Here is a 20,381-nt window from a genome sequence, read left to right as displayed (position 1 = left end):
ATTAAACTTGATACTTCTTATCAGTACTTTTGGTACTTTGCAAGCACCTTTACATGTGATAAGGTCAATATTTGAACACATTTTTTGTTTGTGAATAAAACGTTTTATCAGGAAAAAACAGGAAGTTACTCTAAACGAGCTTTCCCGTTTCCTGCTGGAGCTTTCTCCAAAACTATAAAATTTAAAAAAAACTTTTTAATAGTGTGATTAAGCACTATGAACTTTATTTGCCAAAATAATTCATCATAACAAGTAAAAGAGAAGATTTAAGAGTCAATCAAGTGATGCTGCAAGCCATTAGTTGCGTACTGGACACCAAAGTGGTCCAATTAGAAATAAAGATCGAGCTATAAAACAAGAAAAAGTGAGTTTCTAAAATATAGCGGTCAAAAAAGTTTGGGAAACGCTGCCCTAGAAGATTTCTATAAAAATGAACTGAACGAATCAGTAAATCAAGATCCGCGGATCACAAGGAATTGCATAAATCAGCTGGTATTAAATATAAAGAACCAGTATTGCCAATTTCAGTCATAATTTTATTTTTTTAAATTTGTATTAAGGTAAAGCTTTCACCCCTAGGGAGGGGGAATTAGGTCAACTTTAGGGCTGTGGAACATATTTTTACGGAAACTGATTACAGTGTGCATGGATTTGATTTAAAAATGAATGTTAGGTTACGTAAGTTACGATAATAGAGAGTCCATAACAATGTGAAAGTCCAAAGCAGCTGTTTGCCTCTGATTGAAGAATTACATTGAAAAAAAAAAAATGAAAATTATATTAAACATATATTATTGATTAACGAAGTTAAATCGAAACAATAATCGAAATTTTGTGCGTCATTCTTTTAAAAAGTTTAAATAAAAAATTTAAAGTGAAAATAGAATTGACAATAACAGCTGACTAAACACATGTTATTCCATGGAAGCAAAAAATAAAAAATAAATAAATCCATTTCGATTCCATTATCACAAAGGATTTACATAGCAGGCACGTTTCGGATAGGTGCAAAGAGGAAGGCGGATTATTGTGACAGGATAAAGTGGGAATATCAATTTAACTTCCCGGAAGGTAGGTAGGAGATACTTTGGAATTCATATTTTTATTCTCAAATACCACAAAGTTGAAGTTTTTATTTAATCTATAGTTTTTTTAATGTCATTTATAAAAGTCTTTATTCCCTGTAGCTATCGATTAAAGTCACTATCGATTGATTGTTCATTCTCATTTTATTACCTATACTATACAGGTTGACAACGGAGGAGAGGTTGAAACTTCTGGAGGTGATTGAGTAGCTCAAATGCAACAAAAAATATTCTATTCACTATGGCCCGATTCTCAATAGTGTCCAAGATATTTGCATTTTTAACTTTTCCGTCGATATTTGCGTTAAAAATGGCCGTAACTAAACCGGAAAAGTTGATTCCATTAATCATTGGAAAAAATCATCGATAAAGAATTTTCTTAGAGATTAAAGTAAAAAGAAATTCTTGGTTTATAAGAAACGTTTTGAGGCTCTGGATTAAGCAGATATTTATAGGAAAATTTAATGCACTTTCGTTTGGAATAAGCAAGATTTTTTGTAAGATAAAGGAGAGAAAAGTTACGGCCGTTTTTATGGTGAAAAACGCGAATATCGATGGAAAAGTTAAAAATGCAAATTATCTTGGGACACTATTGAAAATTGGGGGCCCAAAGTGAATAGAATATTTTTTTTTTTTTTTTAATGCACTTGAGCTGCTGGAATCACCTCCCGGAAGTTTTGATCTCTTCTCCGTGTATACCCTGTATACAATCAAGCTCAAAATTCTGAATGATAATACCATAAATGCTGCTGCCACCCTGGAAAACTGAAATCCTGGTTAAACCTGTATACACAGTATTCTCTGGGAAGAATAAAATAATGCCGGTAATTATCCATAAAAATATTACATATAACTGTGAAGTTGAAAATCAACCATTTTACGACACGTAAATCCCATGGTCTTTTGTAAGTCCGTGGTAAATCCCAAGAAATTCAGTACTAATTGCACCATATTTTGGGTTTTTACTTACATACATACGCACATAATGACCCTTCAAGAAAATCAGGTATAAAAGATTTGCTGCCACGCCCTACCAATTATGTTACATCGGAAGACCAAAAAAATTTTCCTGTCGTCACCGAAAATTAACTTTTGTTTTGGGCGCCGATCTTAGGGGTTCTTATGATAACTCAACATTATCCCGGTTAATCCGAATCCCGGTTAACCGAATCCCGGTTAATCCGAATCCCGGTTAATCCGAATCCCGGTTAACCGAATCCCGGTTAATCCGAATCCCAGTTAACCGAATCCCGGTTAACCGAGGTTGTTCTGTAATTGTTATTTTAAATTTTGTAATTCTAATTTTTTGTTTTTCTCAATGTGTATTTTAAATTAATTTGTTAATTTATTTATTAAATTCACACGTCATTATTTATTTATTTATAAATATATTAAACTCATAATATTTATTTATGAAGGCTTTAAGAAGTAAGATGTTTGTATATAACATAACAATGCCAATTCAAATACAGGAGGATGCTGTAATAGGCCCTTTAATTGGTTTAAATAATTAAAATGGAGCGAATTGATTGGGGGTTGGGTTTTTTATTGTTTCAATGAGAATTATTAATTTTCTTTTAAAAGAGAAAATCTCTTTTTCATATCTACTAAAAGAGGATAGAGTATAAGGTTATAATTTTCTTTTGCTTTCCCTTGAAAAGAATTCCGTTCTTTTTCTTTTTTCTTTTTTTGTTCGTAAAAACAAAGGATCATGTTCACCTTGATTAACTAGGAAAAAGGTCCTTTCAATGGGCTTTTCCAGAAAAGAAAAATTATGGGAAATTATCACGAATCCCTTCGCCCCCCACCGCAGTATAGTTTGTACAATAGCATGTTTCATGTGACTAGGAGTACACATGAAATGGGAAAAATTGTTGTAGCCGGAAAAAGGTGGAAGAAAAGCTTGTGGAATGGGCCGGAAAAGAAAATGGGGGCAGTTCACTTTGGTAGATAGAGAAGAGATCACAAGGAGGAGTCCAGTGTAAGTGGAAAAGCGGTGGGGGGAGGGCGGAAAAACCAAAGGAAAAGCCTGAATGGGGGGGATTTAGCGAATTTTCCTCAGTGTGTAGGAGTTCGCTAGCTTTACCTTTGCTACACCATCCACTATAGATAGAACCTTCATGGTGCCAAGCCAATTGAAACTTCTTCAAGGAGGGGGCCCGCGCACGGAAAATTGGAGACAATTTGTTGGTAGGGTGACCACTAGAACTACTCCAGCTCCAGTTAGGGTCCAGCTTTCTTCGCACAATACCAATTTGTTTTACTTCTCTCTTTATTTGGCGACATCTTCAATTTTACCGCCTATTCTAGCAGCATCTCTAACATCATCTCCTACATCCTACTTTAACTCTATCTAATCCAACTTGTCACGTAAAAAAAAAAAAAGGGAAAATATTTTTCTTATATATTTCTACACATCCTCTATTTTCAAATACCTAATTTTTCTCTTTCACTTTAGCGTGGAAGTAAAACCTTGTTTTTCTTACAAATTTTCCCACGATATCACGGTTAGCGGGAGTATTACAATGGAAAATGTTTAAACAAAAAGTTTTTAGTAAATTTTCTGTAAAAGAAAATAGAAAATGAATATACAGGGTGAACCAGTAAGGCCTACAGTGTGTAGTACATCTAAAGCGGAGTTCAATGGCGTATTGGCCAACTTCATATTTTCCACTGTTCTTGAGTGACGTCACTTTAAATTTTTTTTTCTAAAATCATTACTTTTTTGCAATAAAAATGTTATTACTCAGAAAGTTTTAGTCCGAATTCGGATTTTGGATGACACGGTTAGAAAGACAGATAAATTTTCTAAAAATTGATACCATTTTGAAGCTTAAGTTATTCTCCCAAACAGCCTCAATCTTCCTGCTGGGTACTGGAAAAATAAAAGTAATCGAAAATTTTTTAAGAAAACTCATTAGGCCCTTAAGTGTGATCATTATCAGACCTAGGTGCTGGCACTTTTTAGTAATGGGCTTTCTAACGCGGCATATCATTTTCCAGGATTCCTTTTATCTTCGTATGAGAAATTAAGTTTGTTTTTGCAAGAAAACGTGTTCACGAGCACTCAACAGTGTTAGTTTATAAAGTTGTTTAATTCATTGAAAACTCTTTTAGATGGACCAGTAGTCAATTTTTAAAGTAGATTGTCTTAAAATAAGGAAGTCAAAGGTTACAAATTGCACTTAAAAAAATAAAAAAAATATTCTGATCTCTCTGAAATATTTGAGAAAATTTTAGGAAATATTTTAAACAAGTAGTACCTACTATTTAAACTCACATTAGTTTCTGTAACTCAACCAACCCGCATAGCCACGCCCTGAAGAAGACAAATATATTTGTCGAAACGTTGGCAAAAAAAACGAGTTTGTTTTTTATTTGACCGATTCCTCGCCAATCTTGAATGCTAAGTTTAAAAATAGAAAATCTTAGGAACCAAACGCTTGAGTGAGCTAGAGAAGTCGCAATCTCTACACCAAATGGATTAGTCTACCTTTGATAATGGATGAATGTCCGAAATCGTGTACAATAAACAAGCACGCTACACTGGATTCGTATAAAGACAATACCCTCAGCCAATAGTAGAGAAGAAAAATTAAAAATTCTAGATGAAAATATATAGTATTACGTAATATAAAACGTAGACTTATATTTTTACTAAAAAAATGAAGTAGAATATTGCGAATATAAAGAAGTATACATATATATAAGTATGTATGCATGAAGAAAGTAGAATACATTACAATGAAAAAGTGTCTGCGGCATAGCGGAAATAGCGCCACAAAGGGCAGGTGAGGCGGCAGGTGTATTGTTCCTACGCAGTAAACTAGCCGGCCGCGCACTGCTAGGCATAGCCCTTAATATGGTGGCATGATGATGATGATGATGAAGGACTCACAATAATTCCTTTCTTGTCTTTATTTAGTTTCAAAATCCTCATTTCCTGTCCGCTTTCATTATTCTCCTCTTTTAATATGACTTTTTTCCTTGCGGCCGGAAGTTCCTTTATTTAATAAAAAGGAGTCTCCCCCACTTCTTTTTTTCTTTGTTCGTTCATACAATTTGCAGACTATATCTTACCTAGTGTTAGGAATATTGTGCTTGCTGCAGTCATTTGCATAAGATAAACGTATTGCAGTATTTTTGCTCTATGAATATTTTTAGTTCATGTTAGTTAGATCACTCCTGGGTCACTTAGGGAATAGTACAATGAGCCTTTTGGCAACGATGTCTTTGGGAAACAGGAATCCGTTCCTTGTCCCAATAATGGCAAAATAACATAAACTATATATCTCATTAACTATTATCACCAAAACATTGCTATTTAATCCATTTATGGAGTAAACCTTTCTCTACAATTCAGTAAAAAAATCATTAAAATTAGAACGATGAGAAGAGAGATATAGAGGTTTGAAATTTTAACGACTTGCAAAAGACCTCCGAAATTCAACCATCTATATCTCATTAACTATTATCACCAAAACATTGCTATTTAATCCATTTATGGAGCAAACCTTTCTCCACAATTCAGTAAAAAGATAATTAAAATTAGAACAATGAGAAGAGAGATATAGAGGTTTGAAATTTTAACGACTTGCAAACGACCTCCGAAATTCAACCATCTATATCTCATTAACTATTATCACCAAAACATTGCTATTTAATCCATTTATGGAGCAAACCTTTCTCCACAATTCAGTAAAAAGATAATTAAAATTAGAACAATGAGAAGAGAGATATAGAGGTTTGAAATTTTTATCGACTTGCAAACGACCTCCGAAATTCAATCTTCTATATCTCATTAACTATTATCACCAAAACATTGTTATTTAATCCATTTATGGAGCAAACCTTTCTCCACAATTCAGTAAAAAAATCATTAAAATTAGAACAATGAGAAGAGAGATATAGAGGTTTGAAATTTTAACGACTTGCAAACGACCTCCGAAATTCAACCATCTATATCTCATTAACTATTATCACCAAAACATTGCTATTTAATCCATTTATGGAGCAAACCTTTCTCCACAATTCAGCAAAAGAATCATTAAAATTAGAACAATGAGAAGAGAGATATAGAGGTTTGAAATTTTAACGACTTGCAAACGACCTCCGAAATTCAACCATCTATATTTCATTAACTATTATCACCAAAACATTGCTATTTAATCCATTTATGGAGCAAACCTTTCTCTACAATTCAGCAAAAAAATCATTAAAATTAGAACAATGAGAAGAGAGATATAGAGGTTTGAAATTTTAACGACTTGCAAACGACCTCCGAAATTCAACCATCTATATCTCATTAACTATTATCACCAAAACATTGCTATTTAATCCATTTATGGAGCAAACCTTTCTCTACAATTCAGCAAAAAAATCATTAAAATTAGAACAATGAGAAGAGAGATATAGAGGTTTGAAATTTTAACGACTTGCAAACGACCTCCGAAATTCAACCATCTATATCTCATTAACTATTATCACCAAAACATTGCTATTTAATCCATTTATGGAGCAAACCTTTCTCCACAATTCAGTAAAAAGATAATTAAAATTAGAACAATGAGAAGAGAGATATAGAGGTTTGAAATTTTAACGACTTGCAAACGACCTCCGAAATTCAACCATCTATATCTCATTAACTATTATCACCAAAACATTGCTATTTAATCCATTTATGGAGCAAACCTTTCTCTACAATTCAGCAAAAGAATCATTAAAATTAAAACAATGAGAAGAGAGATATAGAGGTTTGAAATTTTAACGACTTGCAAACGACCTCCGAAATTCAACCATCTATATCTCATTAACTATTATCACCAAAACATTGCTATTTAATCCATTTATGGAGCAAACCTTTCTCTACAATTCAGCAAAAAAATCATTAAAATTAGAACAATGAGAAGAGAGATATAGAGGTTTGAAATTTTAACCACTTGCAACACCTCCAAAATTTATCAAATACAATTTTAAGGCCGCCATTTAATAGGAATAGAAATTAAGTCAGAAACATCTGTTGCTTTCTTTTTTTTGGGAGGGGGACGAGTGAAAACTTGCTGAGGGAATTCCCAAGCTGCTTTCCCCCTCCCTAAACTACAATTAAGCAGCTGTAAGTCCAAGAAAGTTTCATTGTTAGAATTAAGAATGTACTCCAAATTGTCGAATTGAATTTCCCGAAGTTAACAACTGACGTTTAGCCCATTTTAGCTTTTTATTTCTGTCAGATTTTACCAGTTTTTCTTTTGATTTTCACCGGAAAATATACACAGTTTCATTGTCTCCTGAATTCAAATTACAAAATTCAATAATAAGCTGTACCCCAATCAAGAATTCTTCTTTATACGTGCTTATTTCAACTCACATTTTCCTTCCGACATTTTTCATACTTAATTTAGCCAGCCAATAATTTTGCGAAAGTGAAATCATAAATAGTTGAATCAGGTAAACATTGGATTCAATTACATCATATAATTTTACTGGAATAATTCCAAAATTTCAGTGAAAACAATTGTGTTCTGGAAGTTTATTACGTTGTTTGTTCGCCTCTCTAGACACATTTATCTTTCAGCAATGAGAAAGTAAAGCTCTAAATTTGTACTAAAAACTAGATAAACATTAGCTGTAGATTTACAGATACTGTATGAAAAAGTTTCTACTGATAGCAATTCTAGCCAGTGAAATTAAAATAAAAAATATTAATAAAAATGGATAATATGAGTTTCTAGAATGAAAAAGTAAAAAGTAAAGTACACCTATTTTTCTGACTATTAAATTAGGTGTCGCAGACAGAGGAGACTAGCAAATATACTTTACTATAAATTTCTCATATTAACCATTAAATAAAATCCAACGCCTAGTCCAGGAGAATCGAACCCACTAAACCAACAATACATCTTAGCTTTGCGGGTCTAGTCTATCATACATACCTAACATGCTTTACAGTTAAATTCTCATATTAACCATAAAATAAAATCTAGGACCCTAGACCAGGAGAATCGAACCCTAAACCAACAATACATCTTAGCATTGCGGGTCTAGCCTATAACCACCTAACATACTTTACTATAAATTTCTCATATTAAACATTAAATAAAAATCCAAGGCCTAGACCAGGAAAGCGAACCCACTAAACCAACAATACAGCTTAGCTTTGCGGGTCTAGCCTACAACCGCTCGGCCACCCTCGGCATTAATTTATGCCCAAATAATGAATAAAGATGAATTACTGATTGTAATGCAAATACAAAGCGTAGTACGTTCTAGCGGATGCCGGACTTGCGAAGTAGCTTATTGAATACTGACATGAAAAGCTTCCTATTTTGGACAACGTTGAATCGGTAATTTTGTTCTGATGTCATGTTGAATGGGTCACTACTGGAGCTCTTTCTGCTTCTAAATATATTTTGGGTCAAAACGGGGGATGATGATCTTATGTGAAAATTGTGTCTACACTTTTCCCACTCTAATCAGTGGTAACTGTTTCTTACAGTGATAAGAATTTCCTGTTACTTTATCTGGACAGCTTGTTTCTTAATTCTGCTTAAAAATAAAATAGACAAAGGACGTAACAGGTCCATCCCGTTTTACCCCTATTCTGGTTTCAAAAATCTATTTACCTTTTTCCACTACGTAGTAGTTTTTAATTAGATGGAAGATTTTACTTTTCTTTTATTTTTTTCCGGCCCCAACCTCAAGTCAAAAGAATTCTGTCACTGACTGACATGAACACTTGTTAGTGCTATATAGGAATCCTACGGAATCTCAGGTGAATCCATCCTTATCGTGACATCTTCGCCTCAGGATGGGTATTTACTCCCTGACAATTGTATGCTGTATGCAAATCTATTTGCATTCTTTTCCCTAACAAGCTCTTTTTCCCCATCTTTTTCTTTGTATATATATATATAAAAGTATATATATATATATATATACATATATATATATATATGTGTGTGTGTGTGTGTGAGTGTTTGTTTGTGTAAAAGAATTGCCCAATCAAATTAGATTAGCCTTCTAATTTGATTATCGAAAATAAATAAATAAATGAACCTGTTGATTGAAAATCGTTTAAGAAAATTCTCATAAAAATAATTAAATTTCCAATTAGTTTTCCCCGTTAATCCTATTGGGTAATACTTTACGATCGTAGTATATTTTTAAAATTTGAGTCGTCCACCATTTGAAGAACTTTATAGACGGAGAATATTAGAAATAAGTCTATACATAGAATTGTACATAAAACTCAAATTGGTTAGTAAATAAATAAACTGAATTTTCATTGATATGATTTTAAAATAGTAACTAAGGGAGAGAGAAGTAGGGTAAATAAAACATTTATTTTCTATTTATCTAGTTAAAAGAAAATTGAGTAGAGGAAAAACTAATTTAATTCTACCCGTTTTTCCATGTGTCACTAGCGAGTTTCAGTTCAACTTAACTGCTAGTATTGTAGTAGTAGTAAACTATTCAATGTCTAGACATGTCTAGACATGTGGGTGTTAGCGCGCATGTGCAGTTTTTTCTTTTTCCCTTTTATCGAAGGGGGGAATAAATTTGCTGTCACGTGTGTCCAATCCACGTGATTAATGTGGCTTTTCTATAAATTGCTTGGGGAGGAAACAAAGAAAATTAATTCTCTTAGAATTTAAGCAATCAAGTCCAAGTACGCTTGTTTTTCCAAAATATCTATGTATCTGTAGTTCGTTTTTGAATTAAATTTCACGGTAAACTTTTAGAGCTTTTAGAGAGATAAACCAGGTTGCACTTTATTGAGTGGGCTATAAATTTAAAATTCAATTTCAATGCAACTTAAAAGATATATTGTGTCTGGTTTTTTACGATCGTTGACTGCATAGAAAGGAGTCACCAGACAACAGCCCAACTGTGATTCTAAACTGAAATTCTATTTCGACAACCGTTGGGTTTATAGCATATCCCCACCACAACGCTGTCTATTTAATGGTGACTTAGGAGACAAGGAAAGTGGGATCCCCTTTTTTCTTCTTCTATCCCTTCATAGTAGGAAAGCCTCCACCAGTATCCTGGCTTTAATGAAAACAGGACATAAAAAAGTAGGAGATGCGCAATAAACTCTCAGGACCGTGGTTGTCTAGCTTTCTGGCCTAGGAATCTAATCAATTCTATTTGTAGGAGGTGAGTAAAATCTGTTAACTCCGAGAGAAATGTTTTAAAGAAAAATTACTAAAGCTCATGAGTAAATTAAAGAGTTACCACTTTTTCTGTAATTTCCTGTTACGATAGTAAGGGAAAATCGTGTGAGTGTGTTCACACCAGAATTTCACTTGATGTTTAGTTTGTTAAAGAAAAGTTGTAAGTAAGGTTCATTAAAAGAAAACACTGGCTATAAAAAGACCTTTTAAAGGAAAAACGATTTAATATGAATGACATTTTCTTGAAGAAAAATTAAAAATAAACAAAGAAAATGAAAGGAAAATGTATAAGGTATTATATACAAGTTGAATAAGAAGGAAAAACCAAAAATATCCCTAAATAAATATTAAGGAAAAGTAAATATTCCTGAGTATTCCTGAATAATAATCATAATTTAAGGAAAAGCAAAGGAAAATGATGAAGAAATGTAAATAAGAAAATAGGGGAGTGAGTCAGGGTGGAAAAGTAAATAGAAAATAGAAAATATACTGGAGATGTTCCCTCAGGATCCTGTCCGAGCCTCTACCTACAGGAACTAAGGCAACATTCCCCCCCCCCAAGTCTAACGATGGGCCGGGCCGGGACACATCATTAACTTTGATGTCATTTGATAGTGCGCTCAACCCCTACCTTAACTTTGATCATACGATTATCTATAAATCCACTGCCTTCCCAAACTCGGCCAATCTTTTTGTTCCGTAATAAAATATCGCGCGCCCCCTTTGTTTGTTTTTGCAATTTAATTTTTATAAATACTATTTTTATAATAATTTAACCAAAAAAAAACAACTCAGGATTATCCCGACTTAAATGGTGGCATTGATTGCGGATTGCCGACAATGGTTTAGATAAAATGAATCTATAACATTTACTCAGAAACTAATTGTTAAGTTCCATCGTGGCACTTTCCGTGCTTTTCCGTTTTTTTTGAGCTATGTTGACCCACATACTGAATTTTTTTTTAAAAAAAACTCTTAATCATTTCCTATACAAAACTTAAAGGTTCTTCCGGAAAGAACTACAATCAGATATCTGCACAATTTTGAAATACATGTACCGTCATTTACAAACGTAGGGGGAAACTGTAATATCATTTTTTTAAGAGAAAACGGAAAACTGCATATCGTCTCGTGAGCATAAATACCGGAAATGGAGCTAAAAATCAAATTAAAAAGAAAAACATACAATGTATGTACACATAAATAAAATAAGCTACAAATCAATAATTGTACTTACCTTTCTACTGCTCAACTTGGACTAGAAGTTCCGAAGAAGGATATTAACAGTGGCCATATAAATGTTTTAAATAATTATAATTCCCTTTTATTTTTCTAAAATGACTAGTGTCATTTTTTGTTCATGCAAGCAAAATAATTGGAACTATAATTATTATAGAAGACAGAGTTATTATTTAGAGGATAGATCTATGGCAGGAGTAGTGTACAATTCCGAAGAAGAATGACACTTAAAAGATGCTGAGAGAGGTCATAAATATGGACCACATAATTAATTCCTCGCCCTACCTCTGATTTTAGCTGTCGGCTGGGATATGTACCAATCACTTTGCAGTAACATATCCATCGATGTCTTCTGCAGCTCTGCTCAACACTGGACACTGGACACAGTTTAAAAGAGATCTTAACGGAAATGAGACTGTGAAGTATTTATACTGTCTTGTGACGGAATTTTGAAAATAACCGGAGCCATTTTTTTTTCTATTTTTAATGCGCACAGGTTAAAAGTAATCAATCACTCCAAGTTAATAAAGGGTAATCAAGCACTCCCGATGTAAGCACTCCCGGGGATTTTAACACTCCCGCACTCCCTGTAACAGAAATAGAATTTTATTACGTTTAAGTTTGATAAGCACTGTAGGTATTTCTTTGATATCAGTACATTATAAAAGAAATAACAGTGCACATTATGGTAATATTTAGTAGAGTAGAAAAGAGAGCTCTTACCGAATCGTTGATCCCGCGCATCAGATATCCAAGCCAGAGGCCTGAAGATGCCCTCTCAATGAGTATCTCAGAGGAAGAAAGTATTATAAAGTACGTATTTGTGCTTCGAGAAGTGACGTAAGAGGAAATGGCGTGAGTTTTCTTCACGTAACTTCCGGCCAAAACTTATTAATTTAAAACGATCGCAATATTATCGTAACTTACTGAGAGAATTGTAGCTGCAAAATATGCAGTCGTTACTATGATTTTTCTTTATGTCAAGAGAGAGTGAGAGAGAACGAAAAGAAAAACAGCTTTCCCAGTTTTCCTTTTCCCTGTAGGCTGCCAAATGTTGTCGGTATCAAAAGTAGCAGATGCTAAGCGATGGATAGGTGTGGGTGAGTTTCAATCTAATACCAAAGTTACGCGACTCTTGTGTACCAGTGGCTACGTGCTTTTTGAGGAGATTAGTTCAGACAGGTAGTTGCTCTTGTCTTACAAAATTTCCTGACAACCCTTTTTTTGTCTACAAAGTTTTGTCTTTTTTTTTACCATTTCTTTTTTTTTTTTGTAGCTAACAAAATATTTATTGCATCAGGCTGTCAGTTTAGTTTAAGTAATTATTTGTGGATGGTTTTTTTTTTTTTTTATCTACGTAGATACACACTTTTCTCTTGGTTTTTCTTTCTGACAGATATAGGTACACACAGCACGCATGCGCCAAATGCCGACTGCAGCACTGCAGCGGCCGAATTTCAAAAATGGTATTTACTTTAAAGAAAAACACGCCTCGTATCTTTAAATAAAAAACGTCTAGAGACGTTAACGAAATGTGTTTAAGAATTATTCAATATTTCTTATTGAAATTTACTTCCTTCCTCTCAACCTTCATAAAAAGAAAAGTAATGTTATAGTACAGATTTTCGATTTCACGTTGTCACCGGTTAGTGCACGTTACGTTTACTTTACGAAAATCTACGAGTTCACCAGTTCAACTGAACGGTGTAACGATTCCTCCAGCTGACGTAGTACGATACTTAGGACCGTATATTATTGACAAAATACTCACGTGGAACCCCACATACTCGACTTAAATCACAAACTGACTATTTACAAGGCACTGTTAAGAAAATATATACAGGGTGACCAAAGTTATATGCTCCACCCACTTTTTTTTTTAAACGGCGGGAAATTTCGAAAAAATAAAAAACACGTATTTAATCATTTTTAGTCTAGTTTATTTTCAGTGATTGACCCATTTTTTTAAACCCCTGTATCTCGAGATACAGCATCCAACTTTTGTTTTTTCAAATGGAACGTTATATTTTTTGTTGCATATTTTTATAGTATTTGAACTCCTAAAAAAAAACAAAAAAAATTTTTGAAATCGGTTAGGTTTTTCAAAAGTTATGGAAATTTAAAATATGGAAAACAAATTTCAGTTTATTGTCAAAATTACGTTATTTTTTTTTTAAAGAATCTGTTCAAACTGGACACAATCAACGGATAGGCAAACCAAAACTCTGGACTCCCACGCTTTGCTTGCAGCAGCACTTATGGTGGCGAAGTCAGGATCTAGGCAGGCTAGAGTTATTCGGCGTTCCAGATCATCGATTGAAGCCACGGGATTAAGGATACTGTACACTTTATTTTTTAGGTATCCCCACAAAATATAGTCCATTTGGGTTAAGTCCGGAGGTCGAGGTGGCCATTGGATGGGACAATGAGTCCTTACGCACTTTTAATGGAAATTTCTGTCCAGGTAACCTCGAACCACTCTCGCCAGGCAACCATCTTGTTGAAAATACATATCTAGCCGACGTTGTAGATGAACATCTTCAAGCGGAACTGGCAAAATGTCTCTTAAAAAAAAGTTGGATACCTTTCACCAGTTAAGTTCTCTCTGTACAAGTAAAGGCCGATTAGTTGATTTCCTATAACTCCACCTAAACGTTTGTAGAAAAAACAACCTGAACGTCGAATACTTCTAGCCTGCCTAGATCTTGACTTCGCCACCATAAGTGCTGCTACAAACAGAGAGCGTGGGAGTCCAGAGCTCTGGCTTGCCTATCCGTTGATTGTGCCCAGTTTGAACAGATTCTTTAAAAAAAATAGCGTAATTTTGACAGTACACTGAAATTTGTTTTTCATATTTTAAATACCCATAACTTTTGAAAAACCTAACCGATTTCAAAAACATTTTTTTTGTTGTTTTTAGGAAATCAAATACTACAAAAATATGCAACAAAAAATATAATGTTCCATTAGAAAAACAAAAGTTGGATGCTGTACCTCGAGATACAAGGGTTTAAAAAAATGGGTCAATCACTGGAAATAAACTAGACTAAAAATGCTTAAATAAGTGTTTTTTATTTTTTCGAAATTTCCCGCCGTTAAAAAAAAAAGTGGGTGGAGCCTGTAACCATGGTCACCCTGTGTAAAAAAAAAAGAAATTCAGTGTGTAGTACATCCGGTAGGGTAGATATAGATATTGATCTTGGTTATGACGTCCTCAGTGATCACTAGTGCTGCACGAGAAACGAGACAAATCTCGGTCTCGGTCTCGGTCTCGGTACCGGTACCGAGACCGAGACGAGACTTGAGCGACCGAGACCGAGACCGAGACCTGATATATATCTCGTCGAGAAATCTCGGTCTCGTCTCGGTTTTTCAAATATTAATTTTTAGCTACAAAATTATAAAATTGTGTTCTTTATTAATAAATAATCATTACGGGTATTGAATTAATTATTAAAAGATACGATTGTATTATATATGTTCAATATTACTACATCTATTTGACTTCGAATTACATAAGTAAAGTAAGCAAAGTAAAGTAATCGCCTATTTTTTCAGGCGGGGCTCTACGTCCAACTACCAATTAGGTGCCGCGGACGGAGGCGACTAGCAAACATACTTTACTGTAAATTTCTCATTTTAACCATTAAATAAAATCCAAGGCCTAAGACCGGGAATCGAACCCAGTACCACAATACACATTAGCTTCGCAGGTCTCGCACCGCTCGGCTTCCGTAGCGGCCTCCTTCGAATTACATAATTTTTACATAAATTCACTAAATTTCACTATTCATATCATTCATTCATTCAATTTCATAAATTTCACTATTAATAATCTAATACTTTGAACTTAGATATTATTTGAATTATATTTTAGAATTTTGGAATTAGTGAATTTGAAAAAAAAGACTATCTATGCACCTAAAAAATATTGCCTCAAATTTTCGTTTTTAAGATACACTTTGCCCAAGCATTGATACATAAAAGAGCTTTTACTGAGTCAGAAGTTAGAGAAGATCTTCGCAGTCATTATCATCGCAGCTTGCGAAAATAATCTTTCCGATGGCACTGAAGTTGCACAGATACTAAAAATATCTTTCGCCATTCTAGACAAATTTTTGAAGGAATTCTCAAGTGTTTTCCACCATTCTAAAATGTCAACGTCTACTGGTGCTTGGTCTAATTTGGTGTAATTAATTATTTCTGTCTTCCATGCTTCGGTGATATTTGCTGATTTTTGAGCAAATGGTGCAAAAATATTGATGCAGTCGTCGTCGTCGTCAAAAAGTGAATCATCAGATTCTTTATCTTCACCAACAGCCATAACTAATGGAGCGGGAAGTTTGTTGGGAGGTGTATTTTTTATTTCACGAATCGACTTGTTATAGCAGGCAGATATGTTATTTGGTTCTTTCATTTGGCGCGTTTTTAACATCTTTTTGAAATTATATAAAGATATATAACAGTAATAGTAATATATGATGCATTGAAGTGTAAGTAGTTGTCCTCTTTTACACACATTTTCATTACCAATAGATAAATTAAAATAATTATTAGAAAATAATAACATTTTTTGAAAAGATTATTAATAGCAAACCGCTTTTAATACTTAAACAAAAATTCAAAAAAACCGAGCCGAGACCGAGATATCTCGACGAGACCGAGACCAAGACCGAGATTTGTGCGACCGAGACCGAGATCGAGACTGCATAAAGTCTCGCCTCGTCTCGGTCTCGTGCAGCACTAGTGATCACGTAAAGGAAAATACCAAATTTTAACTTTGTGAAAAATTTTCTTTTTTTTTTGAGTTAACCATCGATACACATAAACAGACCAATTACGTAAAAACCACTTTTTTCTCGCAATCACTTAACCCTAAAACAGATGTTTCCGGTCGGAAATCAGCTCCATAACAATACCCTTGTCTTAGAAAGACTAAGAGAAACTATATATACAAAAAGAAACCGCTAAGTTTTGATGTAGTTTTTCCAGTTGGAACAAAACTTTATTTACAATACCAATGCTAACTGTATTTTGGTGACTCGATTTACTTAATTCAATTAAACATCATATGTTATTATTCAATTAAATTAAACAAATATTATGTTAAACGGGTAGATACGAGTATGTACGTTAGCATTCATGAATATAAATTACAATACGTCCCTACTTACGTTCTGTATAATACAGTTGAGCGTATGTATGATGGAGATTATTGAGAAATTCAATACACACTATACATTCACTATAATTCTATTGTTTTAATATAATTTTATTCGTTCATCTTTTCATTTATATAGTTTTTCTTTTATGGAAAAATCTTTTTACTCTTATTTTTATTGTGTAATGAAAGAATTTCATGACATTAAAATTGGATTTCCGGTTGCATTCTGGTAGGAACGGTTACGTAACTTAAGTTATATTCCGTATGGGGAGTTGGTGAGAAAGACTATGTAATTGCAAGCAAGAGGTTTCTATTGTGACCATCTACTAATTAAAGAACCCGTTTAAAGACCTGTGCCTTTTAATTAGACCAAGAATCTATTGCATTGGTGTCATCAGCTGTCCACAGTCTAAAGGTGGGAGAAAGTACAAGACAAAAGACTAAGTACTTAGCGAGTAACATCCACCATTAAGCCACTACGAGCCACTCTTTCACCATTATTAACATAGTCATTTACCACTAACTGTTAGTCCATGGTGAATAATAACTAATTCTTCAACAAGCAATACGAGTTATGCACGCTGAGCATGAAAATGTTCAAGAAATCTAAGCCCCCCCCCCCCTACCATGACGTAAAAAGCAACGAGCTGTAGTGCGGAAAACGGATGAGTCAGTCATTAGTCCATGAAGATGAAGTAAAAAGAAAAGCAAAGAAATGACTATTTTCATGCCGGAAGCAGCTATTTGACTACAGTGGTACCTCGGTTCTCGACCACAATTCGTTCCGGAAGTGCGGTCGAGAACCGAAACAACTTATCCCATAAGAAATAATGTAAACTATGTAGTTTATTTCGTTCCTAAGCCCCAGAAATATTAGGCCGTTTTACTGGCCTATTTTCTTATATTTTATGTAAAAACATGTATCTAAACAAGAAATAAGATCTAAAAGTGTAAATACAAAAAGAACTCGGCTCATCTCGGGTGTTCCGAGTTCCAAATGTTTGTTCCGATTTCAAGGACAATATTTTCTCGAATTTCTCGGTCGAATACCGATTTGTTCGAAAACCGAGGTACCACTTGTACGAGTATAAATAATTTCTCTAACAAATAAAAAGTAGCCATACTTCGGATTCGAACTGGGGATCTCCCATCCACGCTTTAAAGTAAAGTAATCGCTTATTTTTTCAGGCGGAGCTTAACGTCTAACTACCAATTAGGTGCCGTGGACGGGGTGGGCGGAACCTCATATTTTACTATACCTATACAATTTTTTACGCGGGATTCGAACTAGGGATCTCCCACTTACAAAGCCACGCTCATGACCACTAGACCAACACCCACTCCCCTCATCCGCACGTTATAATCACTACACCTACGCCCACATCCAACTAAGAGGTGAAGAATTTTAGAAGCAAAATGATGAACAACAAAGAAGGGATAGGGAATAAATTCTTCACAAAGAAATAAGACCAAAATTAAGGTCCTTCGACGATTCAGTGAATCAGAATTATAGCCCCAAAAGGTGGGGGGGAAGGGAGTTTATTCAGCCAAGATTTTGGATACCTGATCGAGAGGATGGGGAAATGACTTAGTAATTGGCAAGACAATGGTACCGTGAGTATACCCGGTAGAGAGAGATTTATACTGGAACCATGCCAGAGACCACTTTGCTAGAACCGGGAATGGAGGCAGCCATAATGGCAGAAAAGGGTTTGGACTAATAAAGACTGATTGAAAGGGCTATCAAGTTGTCAATTTTGTCCTTCTCCGAAGTGCCAATCTCTTGAGTCCCTTCGCGCTGACTTACGATATATCTGCACTGTAGTTCCTCTCTTCTTCCTAACAGAAAAACCTACATAGGCTATCCAAGGACAAGGGTTGCAGGCGTTTTCTCAGTTCGCAGTGGCCGATCAAGAGCCCTAGCAGCTCCCAAAAGACGGCCCTGCCTTATCCTGTTTGCTCTAACGCCCAAGATGAAACTTGCTTGTTAGATTTCTTTTTTTAATTTATTAATTTATTTTTAATTTAAGGCGCGTTAACATCTGAGATTATTGGCGCCCGGAGTGTACTTCTAGCCTCAGGACGTTTTATTCCCATGAAGTTATTAACTGTAGCCAGTGATTTTATTTAAACCACAATTTTCACAAAAGAAAAGCGAATCACAGAAGGCAGGAGGAAAACTGATATATATATATATATTTTTTAATTAACTTTCCATAGATTAGATTTATTTACACAGAGGATGAACTGGGATTCAGTATTAATATTGACGGCCGGAAAAGGATATTAATTTCATAGAAGAAAATGGGATTCAACCTTTATAATCAAACAAAGTGAGGGAGGGGCACCCTCTCGCTTCTAGTTGTGCGAAATTGTACATGACGTGCACGCCCAATCCCTAGGGATTTTGTGACCCTAATACATAAAACCTTCCCGTATTCTCTCACGCTAACTCCACATACTGTGTATGTGTATGCGGAATAAATATCTAAATGGTCTACTTCTTTCAACGCACCGGAAATATTTTTGTTGTGAAATAAAATTTTATAAAACCAAGTTTTATTACTGAAATAAAAACAAATTTTTATTTACTGTTTCAACAATATCTCACTTTAGGCGCCACTGTAGCAGAGCGGTTATAGGATAGACCCGCAAAGCTAAGATGTATTGTTGGTTTAGTGGGTTCGATTCCCCTGGTCTAGACCTTGGATTCTTTTTAATGGTTATTATGAGGAATTTATAGTAAAGTATGTCAGGCGGTTATAGACTAAACCCGCAATGCTAAGATGTATTGTTGGTTTAGTGGGTTCGATTCCCCTGGTCTAGACCTTGGATTCTTTTTAATGGTTATTATGAGGAATTTATAGTAAAGTATGTCAGGCGGTTATAGACTAAACCCGCAATGCTAAGATGTATTGTTGGTTTAGTGGGTTCGATTCCCCTGGTCTAGGCTTTAGATTTTATTTAATGGTTAATATGAGAAATTTATAGTAAAGTATGTTAGGCGGTTATAGACTAGACCCGCAAAGCAAAGATGTATTGTTGGTTAGTGGGTTCGATTCCCCTGGTCTAGGCTTTAGATTTTATTTAATGGTTAATATGAGAAATTTTTAGTAAAGTATGTTTGCTAGTCGCCTCCGTCCAAGACACATAATTGGTAGTTGGACGTTAAGCCCCGCCTGAAGAAATAGGCGATTACTTTACTTTTTTGACTACTTAGTTACTTGATTATGAAAACTACAACACCCGCCCCTCCCTGGTCAGATATTCTTAGCCTAATCATAGGGCAAGAAGTCTTGCAAACAGGGTACATTAAAATGATGTGATGGTTGCTTTTATTTGATAAATAAATTTATCCTGATTCACCCACAACCATTACATTACACTAAAATCTACAATTATTATTATTATTTTTTCTTTGCGTCACAAATAACAATTTTTTCCAGTCAGAGGACCCCCCCCCCACAAAAAAAAATGTGTATTTCTGGTGGAAAATTAATATTGAAAACCGTTCACGAATAAGTTAAAAATTGTAACTTTGATTTTAAATATCTAGACAAATATTAGGGATATCAAAACGGGGTCAACGTCATTTTTCACAGTTTTTTATGTAGTTTTCATAATCATTGTCAAAACTAGTGGTCCTTATGAAACCTTGATCAGGTTATTGGCCGTAACTCCGTGAAAAATGAAGATACGGCGGATTTCCGCTTTCCTAAA

The 20,381-nt window shown here is 34.4% G+C and overlaps 1 protein-coding gene across 3 annotated transcripts in view; it reads left to right on the top strand.

Moving 5' to 3' along the window:
* LOC141447567 (serine/threonine-protein kinase 32A) overlaps positions 1-20,381 on the top strand; it is a 387,735-nt gene that overhangs the window by 102,967 nt on the left and 264,387 nt on the right. The window contains exon 1 of one of the 3 annotated variants that reach the window (XM_074115237.1): positions 138-1,071. The exons of the other annotated variants lie outside the window; for them this stretch is intronic. The gene's annotated coding sequence lies outside the window, so the exon portion shown is untranslated. Of the gene's footprint in view, positions 1-137; positions 1,072-20,381 lie in introns of those variants that run through there. 3 annotated transcript variants of the gene reach the window in all.

This window comes from Rhodnius prolixus, unplaced genomic scaffold (assembly GCF_049639745.1).
Source record: "Rhodnius prolixus isolate KJV_2025 unplaced genomic scaffold, Rpr scaffold_7, whole genome shotgun sequence".
Lineage (NCBI taxonomy): Eukaryota > Metazoa > Arthropoda > Insecta > Hemiptera > Reduviidae > Rhodnius > Rhodnius prolixus.
Note: the sequence above shows the minus strand (reverse complement) of the source record. Positions and strands in the feature narration are given on the sequence as shown.